The following is a 23,795-nucleotide window of genomic DNA, read 5'->3' on the forward strand; positions in this document are numbered from 1 at the left end:
CACAATAACTATAGTAGTTATTGCTATCAAAGCTTTAAAAGACTCATTCAATTTGATGTAAGACTCAAATCGAGTATGGCTTTAAATCATAACAAGGCTACAACCAATTCACGCTAAAGCTCAGCAAATAGTCGTAGACATCGGTGATCGGTACGATATCGATGGATTCGATTTGCATCACTATCGCTCGTTTAGCGATTATTCGTCGCGTGCCGGCCGCGACTAATCGCGCGAGGGTTGCGCGCGCGCACCTGTTTGTTGTCTTTAAACGTTTTGATGCGTGAATTGGGATGCTTTTGTAATTTACGTGCAATGTCATCTTATTATAATTATGTACAAGTGTAAGTAGGTATTTCCCAATTGCGTCAGAAGGAGGGTTATTAAATATACTCGTATTTTTGAGAGGTTTTCTTTCAATTTTGCTTGATATTTGTGTAAAATTCATGTGCAAAAGGGATAAATAAATGTTGTAGAGATTAGAAGATGAAGAAAAGGGACTGAATTATTTGTTTTTACTTCTCAAATTCTCAATGGAATAATTAAACTTTTGACGCACAATCCTGGGAGTAAAAGCTGTATTCACTTATAATTTACATTCACATAATAATATATGAGTACTGTTACCTAAGTATTTGAAAATTAACTTAAAAGTATCCAACCAAAAAGGCTCATGTTACATTAGAAGTTCATGGCGCTTTTGTTTTTTTTTTTAATATTTTAATTAAAGACGCGTCGCCAGCCCTATCTCCTCACAGATTCGTGTGCTTTGCCCATTATCGGACTTTTGACGCACATGACATGTGTTTGATTGCCACGATTTCAACATTGACAATGACCCACCTATGTCGACCTAGGCCTAGTAATTGTTGTAACCATTGCTTTAATAATTACTAATAATTTAAAAACTTGAGTAAGTTTGAAGGAAATATTCCTTTACCTAACTTATGTAAATAGGTAGATGAAAATTAAACAATAGGTACTACGATATCAAGCGACCAGTCTAAATTGTGTAGTTCCAAAATTATGAATTACCCTTCGTTTTCGAATTTGTCCGACTTTATTTTGTTCTTATACGGTAGAGTGGAATAGGATCACACCTCACTCTTCCCGTGGATGTTGTAAGAAGCGAATAAGGGTCAAATATGCGAGCGTCAGGCCTCCCCAACCCATCTGGCCATATAGTGGGGATTGTAAGCCAAATTCTTAGTATAGCCACATAGCAAACAAGAGAGGTTTATACTTCAGCCTCCGCTGAATTCTCCAATGAAGACCAAAAATTACCTGATCGTGATGTATCTATTCTTCGTCTTCTTATCGTGTCGACAACAAACCTACACAGTGTCAGCCCAAAACCTCGCTACAAGAGTGGCGTTGTCAGCAGCATTCATTAAATCCTCCTGCGTGCAGTTGCTTGGGCACTCAGGGCACTTATGTGTCTATTATTGAAATCCTTTAAAAAATTACGTAATTCTTGCAAGTTTGAAAGTGATTATCACTTCAAGGGCGTTGTCATCCAAGTGTGCGCATCCTCCTTTCGATTCAATTTGTCCGTCAGTCACGCCACACATTACATTAAACCAACTAGTTTAATCACGACTCTATTTAATGATGACATAACTAATAATTAATTGTTGCTAAATGATTTCTTTTGCGCGAACTTAATGGTGTTATAGTTTTTAAGAACTTTTTTCAGATTTTAGGTAAGTTTACGCTTGATGCCTGATTTAACAGTAATACGTAATTAATGGCGAATGAAACTGAATGTAGAGTTCCTTCAAACATTGATATGTTCAGTGTAATTCTTTAAATTTGTTATAACTCGTTTGTTTTAAATTATGGTTGAATTCGTGTTTGGATTACTTTTGGAAAAATTTAATTAACTGGAATTTGAACACACAACACGCTTAGTGGGGTACTAACAACTGATGACGGAAGAATCAATGGCGTCTCTTTTATCGTGTTTTGAAAGGTTTTTACCTTAATACACCAACTCCATTTCACTGTGCTTTTTAGTAAGTAAGTAGGCAGATAGTACTAGTTTTCAGCAAGTTTTAATTCAATTGTAGAGTAGCATATTATTGCAAGAACAAGATGAGTACGCACAAATAAGTACCGCCACGAGAGCAAAAAGGCTCGCGCAACAAGAGCGTTGTCTAGAGCCGCGTAGGGCGACCGCACGCGGGGAGAAGGGTCACCATGATTTAGAGAAGTATGAAACTATTTTGACACAATAAATAGGTACTTAAAACTTATATTCTAGTTTTCTGATCTGATCTTGATCTGGGGACATTTGTCACACGTAATCCAACCAAATCCAAAATTTAAAAACTAATACATAAGAGTTTTACTCCTAGTACAGACCAGAGGTGGAATTGTGTAAAGCAATCGTAATCATTTGACAGTTCATAACGTACGATAAAGTCAGTTAAACAAAGCGTTTGACAGAATAATCGTACGTTATGAACTGTCAAATGATTACGATTGCTTTACAAAATTCCACCTCAGAATTTAGTTCGATATAACAGTCAATTGGCTAACTGGCTGGTGAGCTATATCACTTGCTGAGTGCGTTTTTTTCCGTATTTGCCTATATCTTTTCATAATGCTGTTGTTTANTAATTAAACTTTTGACGCACAATCCTGGGAGTAAAAGCTGTATTCACTTATAATTTACATTCACATAATAATATACGAGTACTGTTACCTAAGTAGGTATTTGAAAATTAACTTAAAAGTATCCAACCAAAAAGGCTCATGTTACATTAGAAGTTCATGGCGCTTTTGTTTTTTTTAATATTTTAATTAAAGACGCGTCGCCAGCCCTGACTCCTCATAGTTTCGTGTGCTTCACCCATTATCGGACTTTTGACGCACATGACATGTGTTTGATTGCCACGATTTCAACATTGACAATGACCCACCTATGTCGACCTAGGCCTGGTAATTTTGTAACCTTTGCTTCAATAATTACTAATAAATTATTAGTAATAATTTAAAATCTTGAGTAAGTTTAATGGAAATATTCCTTTGCCTATTTTACTACCTTATGTAAATGGGTAGATGAAAATTAAACAATGCTACGATACCTAGCGACTGCCCAAATTATGTAGTTCTAAAACTGTTTATTACTTATTCACCAGATTTTAAGGTGTGTATTAATGTGGTTTCAACAAAGTTTAAATAGGACCGCTAACTCTCACTCTTCCCGTGGATTTCGTAAGAAGCGATTATGGGACAAATATGCGAATATCAGGCCTGTCTGGCCATATAGTGGGGATTGTACGCCTAATTCTCCGTATAGCTACATAGCAAGCAAAAGAGGTTTATGCTTCAGCAGAGTTCTTCAGTGGAGACTAAAAAATTACCTGATCGTGATGTGTCTATTCTTCTTCTTCTTATCGTGTCGACAACAAACCTACACAGTGTCAGCTCAAAACCCCGCTACAAGAGTGGCGTTGTCAGCAGCATTCATTAAATCCTCCTGCGTGCAGTTGCTCGGGCACTCAGGGCACTTATGTGTCTATTATTTAAATCCTTTAAAAAATTACGTAATTCTTGCAAGTTTGAAAGTGATTACTTTTCAAGGGCGTTGTCATCCAAGTGTGCGCATCCTCCTTTCGATTCAATTTGTCAGTCACGCCACACATTCATTACATTAAACCAACTAGTTTAATCACGACTCTATTTAATGATGACTTAACTAATAATTAATTGTTGCTAAATGATTTCTTTTGCGTGAACTTAATGGTGTTAAAGTATTTAAGAACTTTTTTTCAGGTTTTCGGTAGAGTTTACGCTTAATGCCTGATTTAACAGATACGTAGTTAGTGGCAAATGAAACTAATTTATGTAGAGTTCTTTCAAACATTGATATGTTCAGTGTAATTATGTTAAATTTGTTATAACTCGTTTGTTTAAAATTATGGTTGAATTCATCTTTGGATTACTTTTTAAACTGAAATTTGAACACAAAGCACATTTGTTTTCAGTTAGCTAGGAGAAAGAATCAAACATTGAAACTTTAAACTATTTGACGCCATTGGGCACTGGTTGATCTCAATCAATAGCGTCTCTATTATCCTGTTTTTGAAAGGTTAACTCCATTTCACTGTGCTTTTTAGTAAGTAAGTACTAGTTTTCAGCAAGTTTTAATTCAATTGTAGAGTAGCATTGCAAGAACAGGATGAGTACAAATAGGCACCGCCACGAGAACAAAAAGGCTCGCGCAACAAGAGCGTTGTAGTCTAGAGCCACGTAGGGCGACCGCACGCGGGGAGAAGGGTCACCATGATTTAGAGAAGTATGAAACTATTTTGACACAATAAATAGGTACTTAAACCTTATATTCTAGTTTTCTGATCTGATCTTGATCTGGGGACATTTGTCACACGTAATCCAACCAAATCCAAAATTTAAAAACTAATACATAAGAGTTTTACTCCTAGTACAGACCAGAGGTGGAATTGTGTAAAGCAATCGTAATCATTTGACAGTTCATAACGTACGATAAAGTCAGTTAAACAAAGCGTTTGACAGAATAATCGTACGTTATGAACTGTCAAATGATTACGATTGCTTTACGAAATTCCACCTCAGAATTTAGTTCGATATAACAGTCAATTGGCTAACTGGCTGGTGAGCTATATCACTTGCTGAGTGCGTTTTTTCCGTATTTGCCTACATCTTTTCATAATGCTGTTGTTTAACATTAAGATTCAAGTTCAGATCTGTCATCGTCAGGCAATTGTAAGTCACATTCCAATATTCTTATAGTTCAAAATCTAGTGCATCTTGGTCACCCCGCAAAGCCGGCTTTGATCGCGCCGCGGCAGCGCCCACGCACGCATTTGCACAGAGAACGCATTTACGGGCCGCTCGAAACTGGATCTAATTCTCGCCGAGTGATTAACTGCCGATTTTGATTGAAAGGTCCTGTGTCCTGTTCTCGTTGTGTTTTGTAATTAATTCCGAAAGGGCTGCGCAGATTGCTTCGGTGTTGTAAGAATAATGTGCTTTCATTCGAGAGCAATTTTCAGATTGATGTAGGGAGCTGCTAAATCAACGTATTATAAGACCCGTCTATTTCATTTTCGTATTCTTGTTTTGGAACTTACATGCATCTAAGTGCTTTGAAAAGGTGTAGAGTTTTTTAACGTCTATTATTGACTACTATCAGACAGGCAGTGATCGCTATCGACAGTCTTTTGTTTAATTCGTTCGCTACATTCAAAGCTAAACAAAAGACAAACTGTATCGCGCACAAAAAAGGTCAGCAAAAAAACAAGCCACTATCGCCAACTTTGACATTCTGACATTCAAAAACAATTATTGCATAGTATCGGTAGTTCAGAATTCAGCCTTGGGCAATCAATGGCCACCGCGTTATGGCCGAAAACCGTTTTTATTACTTAATGGGTGCCCGATGTCAGTCAATTTTTGGTAAATATCGCCTTGTTAGGTCATAATTGACTCGTGCTCAAACCTTTTTTGCTACTGAATATTAATGGCTGATCGTTGAACTTAGTGATGTCATGCTGTTTATGCTATTTTACCAAACACGACCGTTTTTGGACTGTGAAGTAGCGAACGATGGAAGTCTTTACTCTTTACTTTCTTTATCGCTTGACGCTTGACACTTCGTATACATTACCGTCCGTTATAAATGTAAAGTATTGTATTTAACATGAAAGCAAGTGTTTCTCATATCAAGTGCTATTTATAAACATTATCGTACAAGGTTAGGGTGACGACTGACGACGCCGCGGGCCGCGCGCCGCGGGGCGCCCTGCTACAAGCGGGCTGGTGTTAAACACTATATTTCATACCGCGGCGAGGGCCATTCTCTTACCGGAACGCCGACGCCTCACACAATCGTAAAACACCATCGTAACTACCCGCTAAACCAACACATACATCGACGAGTCATATTTCAAATTTTCATTTTACGATTACTGAAAACATCGCGGATTACACCTAGCCAGCCACGTTTATGTCAACTGAGCCTTATACGACCGGCATAACGAGTTACGAGCGTTTATTTGCCTGCTCGCATATCCGTTTCCCACCATTATTTTGATTTGAGCTTAGTTAAAAGAGACAGATATTTAACGGCTGGCGCCTGGTATAGCATTGTCTTATTACGGTTATTAGTCGGAGTGTTATTAATAATCATGAAAAGCTTTACGACGTCTGACGAGTAGTTTTTGTGTTATGAAAGCTATTTAGCGTTGCAATAACATGAGGTTACGCTTTTTCTGTCGGGGAGAATCGCACGCTAGAATAAAGGATGATTGATACAAGATTTGTCTATGGACATTGTCTGTGGTTCGTATAAATGATGGCCGATCGACTACCTGCTCCACAGGCGCCCCCTAGAGCTAATGTGCGCACATTATGAGTTCGCTATAGCGAGTGCCTCAAATCAACCGCCATTCCTATGCGACCTTCGAGGGCACTAGCGCATTATTAGCAATATACATAACAGAATCGAGAATTCAGCAAGATTTGCATTTACATAGCTCGGTTAAATACAAATTAGTGTCTATTACGTCGATGAAGCTCGTTTGGAACAGCGCAACCGCTCATTTTACGGTATCTGATACATATAGAAAGATAATTTATCGGAAAAAAGAGGAATATTGGATTCAAAAGCTGCATAACGAAGTTAACCTTTGGATCTTTAGAGCTCTACAATTGTCATAAATTTGGTTATTGAAGGATAACTAGAGTCATCCGGAATGCATCAGGGAAATTAAATTGCCTGGATAAGATGGAGTAAAACAATTAAAAATTACCACTCTAGTTTCTTTTACATCCGATTAAACTTTAGTAGGTAGAATGTACTGCAAGCAACGTGTACAGCGGTAAAAATATCTGTTTTTAATTAAAGTATCTTTTACATTAGTGCAAAAATAACTTATCGCCTACTCCCAAAATAGCTTTAAAGCGCTTCCAAAAACCCTAAATACCTAGAACAGCGTAACAATCAGAACAAAGGTGCACTAGTAATTTGGCCCAGCGTTGAGAGAGGCACGACGGGGGTTCGACTCCCCGCGGTGACCTCCACAATATACCTACGTAACGAACGGTTCACAACAGTTGTACCTTTTTTATCCGTTCCCGAACCATAAAGTTTATTGTGTCATGCACCATATGGGACGAAACCGCGAATTCTGGACCCTCCGTTTGCCGAAAATTAATGGGCTTTTACAAACGATAATTGTATTACCGTAATTTTTGATAATTTACCCCTTAAACATGAATTACAGTCAACAGCATATCAGACTACACGTTTTGTTGCAGATCGCCATCACCGGCGCGATCATAGGCAAATGACAGGTCGCGTGAACTGTCATGGGTCGCGCTACTTGTCAATGGCCTTTGATCGCGCCGGCGATGGCGATCTGCACGCGTTGGTGTGGTTGAAGCTTTAGGCTGAGTTACACTGACTTATCTACTTTAACCTTGCCATGACTATAACAATAACCTGTGTTTTTGTATGGAGTTTGACAGACTTTTGACGTTTATTATAATCAGTGATGGTGAAATCCAGGGTTAATATTACAACGAGGTTGCATATCAAGAATGTGTAATGACGAGTTGTTTTCTTCCTGGCAGGCAACAAAAAGAGTTTTCTTTCTCTTGGCGAATGTCGGAAGTGTGACAGGAGAAAAAGGAGCGCAGACGTTGGGATTGGGAGTTTTGAAAAAGGAACAAATCGCAAGATGGCGTCGCTGAGGACGCGGCCACACGGCGCGCGCGCATGCCCCATCTACCGCGCCGATTGGCGTGGCGGCGTTGGTAAATTGTGCCTCGCGAAATTGTACAAGACCATTTTTGGTTTTTTACTTGATTACTGAAACTTCTTTGGATNTATGCCCCATCTACCGCCGATTGGCGTGGCGTTGGTAAATTGTGCCTCGCGAAATTGTACAAGACCATTTTTGGTTTTTTACTTGATTACTGAAACTTCTTTGGATTTTCTTATACGTATTACCTACAGCACATTTTATATTCCAAAATTGCAATAGCTACATGACACTAAAAAAATGTACAGCAGTTATTATTTATATTATTTTTGTTAAACTCTCCCCAGTTAAAGAGCTATTAACTTAATAGAATAAGGATCAGAATGGTGCTTTTTCTCGTAAAAGTGACCATAAGTATCATAAAAATAATAATGACACTAATCAGCATTAACCACCACACGCTCTGTTCCACCGTGTTACTAAAAATTAATGTTTTTCCGCTATTTTCTCGAAAAAAAAAAAATGTTTGCTGCCTCGTTTTAAAAGTGACATGAAACGCGTGGCACGGCATGCCCCAAAAAGCAAAAATTTCAAGTAAAGAATTAACCCACTTAGCCGTTTTCACGGTTATAAAAGCGCAAAATTTATGTTTTCTATCGAACAAAAATCGTGGTTAGAGCCATTAAGGATTCCATGATAACTCTATTTTACAATACTTTGGCAGTTTAATTGACTTTGTATGATAATTTAAACCAANTTATTATTATTATTATTTATTAATTCTAATTTAAGTAACGATGTGTTTAACTATTGGATTACACTTAATTAAGATTATTAACAACCCTAATACAAAGCAATTAAATTAGCTATATTCATAATCCCTAATAGTAGCTTGATACTGGCTGGCTACATTCACCACACCAGGGCACCACATAAGGTGACAGCAGCCATAAAGAGAGAAAAATATTTTCTAAAAAAAGTTCTAATTTGGAAATAAATCTTCATATCTGTCCATCTTTCCCGCCAACCCGTTTGCCTCGGCAGATTTGTCTAAATTTAAAAAAGTTAATCAGTCTGTTCTCGATGTGTTCTGCGCTAAATTTACCGTGCAGTCTGTTTCGGTGATTCCAATTTGTGACTCGTCTTATTTTAGTTTGGTAATTAGATGTTCAACGCACGACGATGTTTTTTGTCTATTTTAGTAAATTGTGTGATTGTATTTAATTATTTTTGATTTAACATTCATTAACGTAGGGGTTAGGAGTAGGTAAAGTTATAATTTGTAAATACCAGGTTGGGTTGTCTATTTTCGTTTTTCAGTGATTCGCTGAAATCCTTTCCTCAACGTGGAAATTATAATAGTACTGATTAATAAGAAATGTGTTTAAGATTCTACGATTGTGTAGCAACAACGGTTTACAAATGCAATAAAAATAAGTATAAAACAGGACAAAGGTGCATAAAACATGACCCATTTATTCTACTAACAAGAATTCTGCTTTTATTTTGTGATAACGGTGTTTTATGCCAGTACCCGTGCCAGCCAATCGGTGCGTTGCGTTCGAATATCGAACGTTATCAATGAGCTGATAGCGCTCGCTACGGCCATTGGTCACGCTTTTCAATATGGCGGATTTATCTCGACTGGTTTTAGTGCATGCACTTCAATTTTTAATGACGTGCTGAAATGCTGGTTCGTACCTATTGCATCGTTATTCCGAGGTCACTCGTAATCAGGAGCGCTGGTAGAGCAAGCAAAAAAGCCATTAAAATGCTTACCTACAAGTTTTGCACGCTAACCGATGACAAAGTGAACTAAGTAAAGATTTTCTCAATAAGATACTTAGATTATGTGGAGGAATACCTACATACAAAAACAAATTATGAGAAACAACATTAACCCTTTTATTTCTAGCTTGAAAACAAATGTTTGCATAGCATAATAAGAGAGTGTAAGAGTAGGCGCACACCGTTGATTTTTCGTCGGTCGATAGTTTAGTCGGGCAGTTGATCAGTATGGGCATGTATGGGAGTGCGCACACTACGCCGATTTGATTTGGCCGATTCTTCATACAATTTAAAATCGGGCACAACTATCGGCCAACTAAAAATCAACGGTGTGCGCCTACTCACAGTAGGCATTTTCCTACTCCTGAAAACATATTTCAAGTTACATTATTATTCTTTAGGTAACTTTTTCTAGCTAACTCTTTGGCTAGTTTCCACGCAAGACGAAGATGGCGTATTCCAACTTCTTTTTAAATAATTGTAAAGTTATTTTCGGCCAGCATTCGCACAATCAATGATCCAACTTTTAAAATCGTTCTAAAGAGTACCTAAACGTTTTTTGCTGGCCAGTAATCGTTGTGAAAGTGATTTAGCACGGTGTCAACAGTCAACGTCACGGTCGACGGCGAGGCCGGCCCTCTTCCGCGTTCGTCCCGACCTCATCGGCTTCCTACACGGAGGTTGGACAATTGACAAGATGGCGAACGCAAAAAGTTTGGGAAGCAACGTGTGCGATACTTCCTGCGGCTTTTTCTGTGTTACAATAAGATGGGTGTTTCCGATTTTAGGTTCTTATTTAGGCGATAAGTACTTTAGTTCGCATAATCTTGAAGACTCTCTCTACATCGGTTGGTAAATGGAAGATTTGGCTAGCACACATTACTCTTTCTCATCTGGTAAATAAGAGAGGGTCGTGCTTCTACAGTCTGCTGGTGTTATTAGATAAGTTACTTACAGCTTAGCTTGTGCTTAATAAGTGAAGTGAACACACTTCACTTATTACAAGATGTTATCCATTACGTCACTTTGAGTTAACTTTAAACCCTTTATTTTGCCGTGCACTTTTAAAATTAAGTTACAATGTAAATGCAGTGTTGCCGACAGACCTGACAATTAAGACCGTCTAACAAAAAGGTTTCAATTCGCTGCTCCCACAAACGAATAAAAAAGTGAAATAAAACAATTTTCTCACCGCAAAAACCAACATCGACAATCAATCGAGCGCATTACTATCGATATTGTCACGTCACTAGGCCCGTGGAGCGTGAACCGCAACTATTACGTGCTCAACTTTACAAAGATGTCGGGGAAACATCAAAAGGTTGATGACCTTTGCTCAAAAATCTGTAACGCCGAAAAACTGGCAAAGTCTATTTTGCCATTTTAAATTGATGGATTAGTCTCAAGACAAATGGATAGGAGAAGTTCCTGACCATCTATGGTATAACATAACGAAATTGCTAAATGAATCACAAGAAACTGAATAAATCATAATGGCACAATCTAGGCAGTTTAAACACGAATCAAAAAACTTACTACATACTTAAGTAAATAAAAATGCAAATCAAAAGATAAAGTAAATAAAATTCAATGAAACAAACATTAACCTACTTTTCTGACGTTCCCGACGCTCTATCACAATTTTGTCGCAAATTTTAATGAAATCTGTCAAAAGAAACTTAGCATTCGGACGTGTTTGAAATAATAAAAATAAATAAAAGGTATTTATTTCAGGCATAGCCCATAAAAGTGTTAGTAACAAAGGTCTTATAAACTACGGTTAGTAAATCACACAGTAACCTAAACATAGTTATAATTAAAGAACGACAATTTGGTGTCTTTAGTAAGATGGACGCGTGTCCAGTGCTGCATGATGGCACTGTCCACGTCCAACCACGCCGCGACACTCTGCAGGAGGCTGTTGGAGCTGCCACGCACACGGTGGATTATGTTATTGAATAATGTTTCAGTAATGAAAATTAATCCAAATAAGCAGATTGATTTATTTAGATCCATAAATGATAAATTCAACACTTTGTTTATACAGGTTTCAATCGGAACAGATTCGGGTTACAGAAGTCAATGTTTTCAATAAGGCTCTATAATAGTTTTGTCTCCGTCACTCGTACCAGTATTCTAGAGCGAGTGACAGAGTGCGATAGAGTCTGAACTGAATATATTCGCAGAGTAAGACCACGATTGTAATTAATTTGCCGTAATACCAGCTACTCTAGGAAACTGGTGGCGTGGTTATAAATCACAGACTCGTGGGCAGCCATGATGGATTGCATGCGTATGCGCAACTTTCTGCTAGGGTCGCCAAAACGGCTTTGATTAAATTGACAAATTTATACGAATTGGATTTTAATTAAATGACTTTAAATATGAAATCGTATGTTCTGAAAATTTTGGACGATGAAAAATATTTCATTTGTGTAAATCGAAATGTGACAAATTTAAAATTAGCAGAAATATCACATTTACTAAGATATCACTTACGGCCATGAAGAAAATAAAATATTAAGTTTAAAGGAGAGAGACGATTGTCATTCTTAACAGAAGAAGAATAATATTAAAGCGACAGTTTCAATGTAGTATTTTCCAATAACTGTCTACGAATTTACATACGAGTATACGCTAGCATTCATATGCATTTTTGATTAAAAATAGGACCTATTACAACTGCACAAAGATGCCAATGTTCAGCTTAATGTGCTCTCTAAAATATTTTCACTAAATAATTTCAAATAGTGACAACCCTATAATTTGCGAATTGAGATGTACATTTGATTTTTATGAAAATCGTCGATAGTAATTAATCATTGATCGATTTATGAACGATCAATGTTTTGATACCGAATTATTAAAGGCCTGCTATATACGTAAACTATGCAATAGAGTGAATTTAAATTCATTTAAATAACTCATAAATAAATTATTTGACGCCTTGATAAAGATATTTTTGTTCGAAGTTTTGATACGAGTAATTTGATTTACGAAATTTCATTTATCTGAATTTTTAATAGTTTTAAGAAGTACACTTTTTATTTAAATAATAATTTCTTAAGTCCCACTAAAACTTAATTAACAATGCCCAGTGCTCCATTCAGTCAATTCTCGGGACAAAAACTGAAATATTTTTATAACATTTAAATTTAATTTCCATTCCGTGATCATAACGACACGCTAAAATATTTACTCACACAAGCAAAGCGTTGACAGGTGCCCCATTAGTTTTAATTATTGTGCGCATGCTCCACCACCATAGCGCATAATTTCTTTGGAACAAACTTAATAAAATTTGATGAAGTGCCAGGTAATCATTTAAAAAAGTTTTGTTATTAGATAAACTAAACAAACGAACGCAGAACATAGTACGTTTATAATGGCTAAGCTTTGTCGTATTCTCAAACAGGTACATCAATCCAAAACAATAATCCAAGAGAGCATCAATAGAAACTTTTCCAATCGAATGACCAGGACAGGTAGGATTTATAAGACAGCAGCCAAATTGACTGATGGCCAGCCCAGGGCGATCGAAACATTAAGCCCTACGCAATATTAATGTACCTTATTCTCACCCGGGGCAATAAAATAAATGATGTCATTTTTTGTCCGCGCGGGGAGCTCTTTGTCCCAGTGTGCACGCCGCGCGGCGGCAACTTTGCCCGCTTTGTCCCGCCGCACAGTGTGCCCGCGGGACGTCCCGTAGACAAAAGATTTTTGGCGCCGCTCTCCAGTTTTTTCACTGACAATTTTCGCGAACGTACACGAGAATAATATGACGCGGCTTTTTGTCATAATTAATAATTTATTGCTTTCGTCGAGCTTTGTAACGCCGCACCTGCTTCTAACGCAAGGTGCTTCTGTCTCCTTCATAAATCATACATCTCTGTNGTCTCTGTTTTACTGTAAAAACTATCCACGGCTTGTTGCAGCGTAAAAAAGGCAAAAATACATTTGATTAAAGGAGGTGTGGCGAAAATGTGTAATAATAACCCATAATTTTGTGTGAAGAAAACGCTTTGTGCAGAAGTTCATCATGAAGGAATTAAAGCGATCAGCCGATGACGGCACGCGAAATAGTATATTATTAGTTATTACTTATAGCAACGTCCGAAGCATTTAAAAGGTGTGGAGTGTAGAGCTATAATATGCATTTTCAATTTACTTTCTGAATTTTTAATAGTTTTAATAATAATAATCAAACACAGGCTTTGAATTGAAACACATAGATACTCACACTAGCAGACCGACCACCATGCAAATTAACCATCTCATGTATATGGATGACATAAANAAAAAATATATTCACATAAACTTATTCAGGTACTTAACAAATTATCTCCATCTTCTTTTCGCATGGTGGTCCTTCATAAATAATAATTCGCTAATAAAATATACGGTTGGTTAAAAATAAAAATAATGTCTCATCATATAGTAGGTACGTAGTTGTTGAAAAAAAGTGACTGCGTTTAAGTTTAATTCCGTAAAAAAGTGAAGGTAGACAGGTTATTTTCTGGCGCAATCGAGCATAACGCCGCCGCAAGACGAAGGCACGGCATTTCATGGGGTTTACGGCACAATAAGAACATTAAACGTCATCTCTTCATGCAAATCCCGCTACGCGGCGCACGGCCGACATTTTTACGAGAATTGACACGAAACGCGCTGTAAAACGTCTATTTTATTATTCGTTCATGCGTGCACGGAGCCGTTGTTTTAATAATCACGATTAAAATTACGAATTTATTGCAATAATGTCAGTGTTTTTAGATAAAGTTCGGTTTCGATGGGCCTGATCCGCGCTCCGAATACATTTCACGAGCAATGACACGGTGGGAACGACTGCAATTTTTGAGGGAGCCTTTTTATGGGCGCTTAGGTGATTTCGTCGAACTCGCTTGCATCGCAGTAACTTGGTTAAATAATGCATTATTACAGCACAATGCTGATTATTATCGGAGTTCAGGAGGACCCATTGTGCGCCGAAAGAGAAGCGCGGGACATAAGTGCCCTCATTACTCATATGAACAGAATCTGCCGTGAAAACATATTTTAAGATAGTGCTCGAAAAGTGGGTCTTATTGCACCGGGTTTAGGTTCATAATTCAACTTATTGCATTTTGGTGATTATTATTTGTTTGAAACGTATCCAAATCCAAGCATGTTTAAAAATATAAGGCCTTTATCACAGAAAATAATTTTGTATTGTTAACCCTGAATTTGAATTTGAAGCTCTACCAATACAACCTCAGTGGAGACCCCTGTATAATCTTTGGTTGGGTATGGTGCACGAAAAAATTTAGGCTTGCCATTTTTGACAATATCCATAAGAACATTAACTTTTACTTAATTTCGGTCATTAATTTCACCACATCAGGAAGTTCAGAAGAAAATTTGCCCGAGGCAGACAGAATACAAGTAGGTACCTATTTAGCTTAGACTGCCTCGTACATATTTTATTCTAGTTGGAAGGTCTGAAGTTCTCGTATTGTTTTTGCTTAGGTAGCCTTTTACGACATTTACGGGAAGAGTGGTAGTCACATTCAATACCGTACCGAAACAATAAAGTTTACTCTTATCTGGTGTCGTAACAACACACACTGGGCTTCAGTTAAGGTAGCCTTTCGAACTAAGCGTCACTGACGCAGCGTCTTTAGCTTTGGTCTTAAAGGTAGCCTTTGGAAGCGAGTTAGTGACGTGGCGTTGGTGGCACAAGACCAAAGCTAAAGACGCTGCGTCTGTGACGCTTAGTTCGAAAGGCTACCTTTAAATTCAAAAATCCCGTCACAATTTCTAGCCTCTCCAGCAATCTTTTGCCTAGTAAGTCTGGGTTGCACCTACGTAATCTGTATTCATACGAATAAAATATTGTACGCCCAATCGGCAGGTTATAGCGGACTTATGTATACATTTAAGATCTGTGTTATTGTAATACCTATAAGTAAGACAATAAATGATTTTTTGATTGATTGATTGATTGATCTTACTTTAACATTGACAAATGTCAGAAATCTGTCAAACTCCATACAAAAAAACACCGGTTATCGTTAAAGTTACGGTCAAAGTTAGGTGGTGCAACTCAGCCTAAGTCTCTGCATTCTAATTAATTAAATCGAAAGTCTTATAACTGATTGATTATAATAAAGCATGTAGCATTATACAAATCTAAATTCTAAACTATTCAACCGATTTACACGAATGTTCTCGTTGTATAAAAATAAAACATTTATTTTTTAATGCAATGAAATGTCATTAATTCACACCTTTACTAACAAATTGACGTGGGTTTGAATTAATAAATTACGATGGAAATGGGTACTAAGAACTGAAATAAAATAATTAACATGCATTACTGAACAATAGTGGCTCGTACCAAGCCTCTATGTAGAGTTAACATATAGTTGAATACATAAATTACTATGGAAATGGTAAGATTATTATTAGTTTATGATAATAAATATTCAATAATACTTGAGCATGCAATGATCAAAATCGAAAGTCCTATCAAGTTTTTAAATTAACAGTCGGACTGAAGTCACATATATTTTTATTTATCGCATGACTTCTTCGCGTTGACTGACTGATAAATAATGTATTTTTTAAATTATTTTTAAATAAAAACGACGCTTCGACTGATTCTGTTTTTAGATACAACCCAAAAACGTATTTTAATTACAACCTGCCTACTTACGTTGAAAAGCAATAAAGTAGTTTTTTTTGGTAACATTAGTTTCAAAGAGATCTAGTTACTCATATTCACTACTTTTAAAAGAGTCCTAGAGTTATTATAGTAAGTACTTAGTACGTTGGCTGTGGTCAGTGAGGGGTGCGTTAAACATGACCATAGATAAATATTTTTTGTTATGTTGGCTCTACTTTTACCGCTCAAACTACGTTCTGCAGCAAAAGTTTTTTTTTTCTTGTTGAATTTCAAAAAGAATGATGCTCTAGAATAAGTATAGAGACCTAGTTATAAATGTTGATTTTTGTACATATTTGTTAAAGGGTTTTACCAAAGTACCCACGTAGATACCCACACTCAAAACAACCATCACCGAAGTACATATGTATATTCCAGCGACTTGGCTCACTTTTAGCTTGGTCCACGGGCCAAGTCACCGATTTGAATTTTTAAATATTTTTTCTTCCGGCAGGCAGTCCTACTTTTAATGTTTCACTAATAAGTTACATACCGAAATCAATAAAAATCTACTCTAGAATCTTAGAGTGGGCCCAGTTGCCGGAAGAAAAAATATTTGAAACTTGGCCCGTGGACCATGCTAAGACGCAAAGTCGCGGGAAGACTCACCGAAGTGACAAAACTCTTTCTCAAAACAATGCCGCACCGAACACCGAATTAAACGCCGAACAATTTGTCGTAAACCTGCCCGATAGTCGCTTTACCTTTAAGGCCGTATTTCGTTGAAGTTATAGTATTTGGGCCACTTCAAAGTCGCCGCGGAACATTAACGGATGAGATATAGTCGTGCGACCGACCGTATGGCTCATTCAAGTTGAGTATCCCTTAGATTTTAGGCGGGCCTTAATTGACAGACCGAGTTTATGTTGAAACCGCTAATAAAGCATAAAAAAGTCTAATATGATTTAGGTGCCGGGCGGGTTGCGTGAGCTCTACTAGACGTTCGTTAGGCGAATGCAGATAAATTATATTACTGATGATCAATTAGCGCTGTAACAGAACTTGGGTATAAGCTAAGATGATTTTCACTTTATGCATGAAATACGTTAACAATAAAAATGTCAGCATCGAAACCACATTTCACGAACGAAACTTAGTTCTCTAGAGAAGACGTCTATTTTATTTAATTCATTGATCATTTTCTCATTCTAGACTAAACTTTAATCTGGAGCGAACATTATTTTTGAAATTCAAAAGAAACCAAACTTTTTTTAAAGAACGTGATTTGAGCGGTAAAAGTAGAGCCAACATAACAAAAAAAAAATCTATGGTCATGTTAAGCGCACCCCTCACTGACCACAGCCAACGTGCCACCGTAATGACCAGAGACAAGAGCGCATTAAGGCTGGCGTACATGACAGACATTAATCAGAGACTAGCGGCCGGTGACATAATAGCATGTTCGCACCGCGCTGACAAACAGTTTTTATCGCTGCGCTATCAATCAACTGACGACGGGGGCTTCCGTGTGGGAATTACTTTCCATCTAAGTATTTGTTAATTCGTAATACGTGAAATGGAACGTTGAAGTTTTGGCAGCGGGAGACTGTTTAAACTGTACGCCTTGGCTAAGCCTACGAATTACAAGATTAAAATAAATATGATAACGATATTGTGGGAATATGGTAATGCCAGATTATAAGCTATTTGAAGGTGTGTTTAGAAATATTAAACGCTATTATAAATACAACCGACTAAACGTTTACTATTTGATGCTAATAATTTGAAATTGTGTTCTTTTCGAATACATTATCAGGTAGTTGATGTTTTGTTGAATCATTTCCATAACAAATAAATTTAACGAAGGAATGTCAATAGCACTACCGAAGTAATAAATGAAGCAGAAAACGTAACAAACGATATTTAACTCAGAGCCAAGATAAAAACTGAAGTGTAGATAGTTTTCCTGATTAATTAATAATGATTAATGTGCGTGTACTGAAATTATAAATGCTAATTCGGGACGCTCGCTTGAATATTTTTTGAGTAATAAGGTGATTTATAAAACGTAACTACACACTGATGACACTGTGCGATGGTAAATAATCGTTTACTATAATTTATACGGGAATGAACCCTTAAGTGGGAACAATGAGTGACGTGGACAAATTGATCGAGTTATGGTGATATTGAGTGTTAGTGTGGTCACGCAAATTATGGTGGTAAATTATTGACACGCCATCAGCAATACACGTCTTAAATGTTACATGAATAGGTAAAGTTCAGCAATTTTGCTATTTAAAAAATAGTAGATCTTTATAGTTCGTCTAGAAATTGGCAATAGTTTGACTCCAGTACCGTGACATAGACACGATAGAAGAAAAGTACCAATACGTATAGGATTGAAAAAAAGAGTGTCAAAAAGAACAATACGAAAAACGAACGAACAAACGAAACACGACCTTATTCATTACGTTTTGTTACATGTATAAAATATGATCATGATCCCCATAAGTCAGTGACACGAATGCTCGTGGCTTACTGCTTGCTAATTTTTAGGGTCTGATAGTCTCATCTGCTTTCATTTTATTTAAAAATCTTATTTTTCTAGAACTCTACATGCACTTTAAGGGTAAAATCGCTTTTATTTAGGTATTCTAATTTCTTTTAATTTTATTTAAGACCTATTTTTTTTTAGGAAAACTCTACATTAATTTCAAGATGATTATACTTTTTTATCGGCATACCTAAGTGTGGGTGGTTGAGTAATGTACAAAAATTTGCATTTTTAGCATTTAACGTAAGCGTATCATGACACGTGATAAATGTTTCTGTAAAGAGGCAAATAATTGCTGTTCGTGTCAGGTTACCTACATAAAATTAAAAAAGGTTATTTTTTCAAAGTGTTTATTATTCCTCTTAAGGAACTCTACCATTAAAATTAACAGTTCTAAATTCTTAACATAAGTGAATCAAAAATACGAGAAACGTAGTAGAGCGAGATGATATTAGCGATATTCAAAGCTTATCAAAACAAATAACAAAAACCCTTCCGGTTTTTTTCTTTTTCATGTTGGCACTTCTGTTAAAAATAAACATCGACTTCGTTCAGAAACATCTTCACTATTAACCGCAGTTACAATAACTTACTACTCAAACTGTCAAAATAAAATATGAGCCAATATAGCTGTGACAAGGCGTCGAGGCGTCACGGGGACATAACGCGCGATATATGAACTTATTAAAATGTTCCCGATTTTTTCTTTTCTCGTTTCTCGGTTGGGCGAAGGCGTTAAGGTGCAGTGACATCGAGACGTTTGGTATTTACGATGACTTCCTCGCGTTCTCGGGTTGACACTCTTGTAATAGATTTTAATTAACAATCAGTATTTATAGATTGTAGAAAATAGTAGAGACAAATGTGCACGCGTGAAAACGTTTCCTTATTTTGAGTTGCAATGAGACTACTCTAATTTATGGGTTGAAAAGTTATTTTTGGTTGAGTACTGTGCAAAAATGTGCCAATTAGCTACACCTACTCAAACTGACATCTCGGATAACAGATTAGGCAATTAATATTCATAAGCTCAAAAATTCGCTTCATGATTTCAAAGGAACCGACTGGCGGCCTCTTCAGTCGGCTAGAAGTTCACACAATCCGGTGTTAACTAGTCAAATCCGGATTATTTGAACAAAAACCCATTTTACAGTTACCCACATGTGGTGGCAAACACTTGGGCATTTGACACGCGCGATCTCCCGGAGTACGAGAAAAAATGTTGTTTATGAACCCACTTAACATACTTGACATTGTTTTTCAACGGGAAAAATATTGTTACAGAACACTGCGACGCTTGCATTGATTTAATTAATGACCTTTCAAGTGGTTAATTAGTGGAAGATGTCGAACATTTTTATTTGTTTTGTTTACAGATGGATCTTAGTCACTATGAAAGTTTTCACGCACTAAATCTTGCAAGCGTTATTTGCACTTAAAACAAAAAAGCATTTTGCAGAGAATCTCGACTTCTTTTTTCCTTGAACACTTAATTGCGAACCAAAAAACGTCTTGTTGGTTTTTACTAAAACAAACACCTCATGGATCAATTAAAATTAGCGGATGAAAACCAAACAAACCGTTCGTTTCTGGTCATTCGCCACAGCCCATTTACAACTATGTTGACCTTTTTTCTTTCGACTGTCAAATTTTTAATTAATCCATTACCACACTTTGGAGCAGTGACGAAACTTACGTTTACAAATATTCCTCTAGGTGGCGGTAAAAACGCGGTATTTTTTGTTCGGAAACCGGGTGCAATAAAAACTGAAACAAAGGAAGGAACGCAAAAAGCGTGACGGACCGACGGACGGCCGACTGACATCTGTTGCGAGGCTCTGTGGAGAATCACGTAATTCCATGTGTTAGATTGGGTTAGGATTTCGGGAACTGATCAGTCACCTTGGCTAATTATACCTCCCTACAACTAAAATTTTTTGTAGTAAAAAAATCGACATCTGCTTGTTAAAACATCTGACTTCACTTTTTCATCGACTAACATAGCGAGAACTTATCCTAAAAACTTACGGCAATGTTCCTTTTTATAGCAAATCGAATACTTTTACTCTACTCTATATCGAAACCAGTCAGCAGTTCAGTTAGAGACGTCACATCCCTTAATTAGAATATTTGTCACGTTGGCACCGCTCACCGGCGCGCGCAATATTCAATTTGCGAACGCCGCCATGATGGAGTATGCGCCATTTGTAACGGTTACCGAAGGTTATGCGTGTGATGAATAGAGGTTTTGTTCAAATCAATTTTATGGTAAAATTATGAGCGTGGTGGAGAACGCGGACGTATAATTTTTGTAACGATTTCAGTGTTACGCCGTTTAAGTTTTAATGGTGGGCTCTCAATAATACCACTTACGGCATGGATTGATTCTCGTATGTATTTATGGATAAATATAGGATTTATTAAAATACCGCTCCATTAAGTTTGAAACCCGATTGAACCATTATTTATTATTGCCAGTCAGTACTAATTATTTTACAATTAGCCGAGAGCTGGTTTTAGGAATAAAATATACCTAACCAAATCACTCCGATTGAAATGTTAATTTAAAATATTCAGGAAGATGGTCATAATTTCATATTTGGATTTAATTCTTTTGAAAAACGAATACCAATAATACCAACTTACTAAAAAAACTACCTACGACATTATTGCCAACTCACGCGCGCCTGAAAAATAGTTTCAGGTTTTTCACAAATTCAGTAAAAGTATTTGCAATGATTACAGAGTTTCTAGGAATCTGTCGTCTCGGCTCTAGTCACGCTTTCCAGTTCAGTCTAGTTTAAACTAACAACTGCCAATCGAAAGTATTATCTTGTTTTAATTCAAAGATCATGCTTTTAATATCACCAATTGATACATTAGTAAAGTCAAACATTTGTATAATGCTCCATGCATTAAAAACACTGTGTGCTTACCATGAGCTTACGTTAGGTGTGCTCGCTAGCGACTGCGTAAAAATTACATTAAATGTATGACATATTCTTCTTCTTTCAAGAAATAAAATTTTCATAGATTTTTTTGACGTACTCGCTAGCGAGCACACCTAACGTAAACTCATGGTAAGCAAACTGTTGTGCTAAACTTTTGAACAAATATTGCGAATGGGTCGACATTTGACATGGTCATCATGATCTTTGATAATAAGTTGATTCAAGCCTGCAATGTCTAAAAACACAAAACGTTTCCTCTATGTGCCCCTCTCAATGTCATATTTTTCCATCGCAAAAGTGCCGATACGTAGTAAAATAGAAACAGATCCTCGAATAATTAGAAATAACGTCCGGTAGAACCCCCCGACGTTGCGAATCCATAATTTCAAGAGAACCATACTTTTTAACCTCTAGACTACGCAAAATCATGTTATAGGTTACTGCTTTCGAAACGCCACTGCGAAAGTGATTGCATCTTTCTAGACTAGACTCGGCCCGTATTAAAAAAGGCAGAGTAAGAAAAACATAAAAATGTTCTTGACGCAATATCTCGATGACTAATTCCGATTTGGTGTAGAAGACCTAGTTAGGAATAGGCATTTCATGAAAATATCTATCAATATTGAAATAACTGTAAGTGAGATGTTGAATTTAGTAAATTGATTTTCTAGGCTCTATTTGAGTAGTACCTACCGTGGAATTAGTTTAGAATTTTCTATATGTTGCTGTTATTGGGAAAGCCTTACTAAATTCATAACTTCAATGAACCAAATATTGGATCATAAGTACGAATACAATAGTCTAAATATAGAAAGAAAACATTGAAAAGCGACAACAATAATAACTCCAGACACATTATTTTGAGGGTGAATTATGGCATTTCAGGGACCTTTATTCCAATATAATAACACAGCCCTATCAATAACAATAGAATACTATTTTCTTCAAAAAGTTTGCTTATCTCATATTTAAAGTTAATTTTGTTAGGAGACGACATAAAATACTGTGATGGAAGAATAATAGATAAAAATAGGGAGCACCTAGGTATATGGATAAGTGTTTTGTTTTTGTTTTAATTCTCGATCAGATATTAACGTTTTTCAAGACATTGCAGACAGCATCACCCGACCTCAAATTGACGGACTTTCCCATATTTTGAATTTCACCGCTTATTCAAAAGTATTGTTTTTTTTAAATTTTCTATCAGGCTGCAAAAAGGACTTACCTGTATCACCCTCATCGGCAGACCGGTTTCCTTGGCCAGCTGCTCGCGTATATGCCTCGTCGGCTTCGGTGTCTGACTGAACGCCGACTTCAGGATCTCCAACTGCTTCGCCTTGATGGTGGTCCTCGGTCCCCGCCGCTTGGAGCCTCCATTGCCATCATCAGGGGACTTGTTCTCGGCCTGCGAGTCTCGGGTCTCTGGGTCTCCGTCCAACGAGCCCTGGGAGGGGAAGAAAAACAACTGAATGCGACAATGTGGTCGGGCATCGGTTCCGGGGGATTGGGATTGTAGTTTCAAAGTGATTTTGGGAATATTTTCAACTATTAGGTTGAGTTTTCAATAAATCTGACAAATGGCATTCTTCGGGTTAAAAAAATATATCTCGGAGACTGTTGCAAATTATTTTGTTTATGTTCTTAAATGAAAATAATGCTGAATTTAAATTTAAATTTACAAAAAGAATTTTATGGTTCTTATGAAATAATACATTATTTTGAAAAAAAAAAAACTATTACAAACTTCATAATTCTTTAGTAGGACTTTTTATTAGCACATCAAGAATCAAAGGATCTTCTTTACTTGAAAGAAAATGGTTGTCGAAGGAACGTCTTATAGTACGAGAGCCCACGACCAAAACCATGTCTCATAGCAATACGGCAAAAACCCTATAAAATCGTTAGATTGTATGATTCTGAACCCGACTAGGTGTGTAGTAACGGTCGAAAGTGTAGCAACTGCGTGGGAGGCCATTTCTGCTGTGTCAAAAAAAAAGACAGTCGGTATTATAGCAATACGTCTGATAGTGAAAATGTACATAGATTTTATAATTGTATTACGAAAAAGTTTGTTTTCAGACATTTTGCGCGTAGCATATAGCCTG

General features: G+C 36.8%; 1 protein-coding gene across 1 annotated transcript in view; it reads right to left on the bottom strand.

Moving 5' to 3' along the window:
- The window catches only part of Lim1 (LIM homeobox 1), an 81,268-nt gene that overhangs the window by 4,519 nt on the left and 52,954 nt on the right, over positions 1-23,795 (bottom strand).

The sequence above is a fragment of the Ostrinia furnacalis genome, unplaced genomic scaffold (genome assembly GCF_004193835.3).
Source record: "Ostrinia furnacalis isolate ACB-3 unplaced genomic scaffold, ASM419383v2 OfSCF7365, whole genome shotgun sequence".
Taxonomy (NCBI): domain Eukaryota; kingdom Metazoa; phylum Arthropoda; class Insecta; order Lepidoptera; family Crambidae; genus Ostrinia; species Ostrinia furnacalis.